The sequence below is a fragment of the Anarhichas minor genome, unplaced genomic scaffold, assembly GCF_050575085.1.
Source record: "Anarhichas minor isolate MPS153535 unplaced genomic scaffold, ASM5057508v1 ptg000132l, whole genome shotgun sequence".
Lineage (NCBI taxonomy): Eukaryota > Metazoa > Chordata > Actinopteri > Perciformes > Anarhichadidae > Anarhichas > Anarhichas minor.
The window spans coordinates 6,768-7,500 of NW_027466578.1; positions in this window are offsets into that span (position 1 = coordinate 6,768).

The following is a 733-nucleotide window of genomic DNA, read 5'->3' on the forward strand; positions in this document are numbered from 1 at the left end:
AACCAACTATGTAAGCTGAATAATAAACGGATAACCACAGCCGAGGCAGCGCGTGTTTGAAAACAGCCGACCGATCTTCATACTCTGACAAAATCACAGCGAAAGACTTAAACGAAATACCCGTTTTGCGAGGTCCATATCCCCGCGAATACACAACGCACAGCCGGGACACTTATATCTAACTGTAGTCCAAGTCCCCCTCTACAAATCTATCCGAGTGGATCATGGATGCGAGGTCCACAACCGAGGCACGATGTAGTCAAAGTAGGTCGCAGGGGCCATATTGCGCGGTCCATATCTACCCGGAAATGGAACGCACAGCGGGGATTCTTATACCGAATCCACGGTCCCGACGTCCTCTAACCACCCATATAAGCATAATAATAAACGGATACCCACAGCCGAGGCAGCACGTATTTGAAAAGCGCCGGCCGATCTTCATACTCTGACAAAAAGCGCCGGGCGATCTTCATACTCTGACAAAATCACAGCCGTTTTTATATCGTTTTGCGAGATGGATATCTCCGCGAATACACAACGCACAGCCGGGATACTCATACCTAATTGTATAATACGTCTACCTCTACAAACCTATCCGAGTGGATCCTGGATGCGAGATCCAGAACCAGGATCCATATCGCGCGGGTAAACGGCGGGAGTAACGAGGACTCTCTTAAGGTAGGGGACGTTACTGGGCTGCGCTGCGAAAGACGAGCGCCAAAACTCTGTTTCC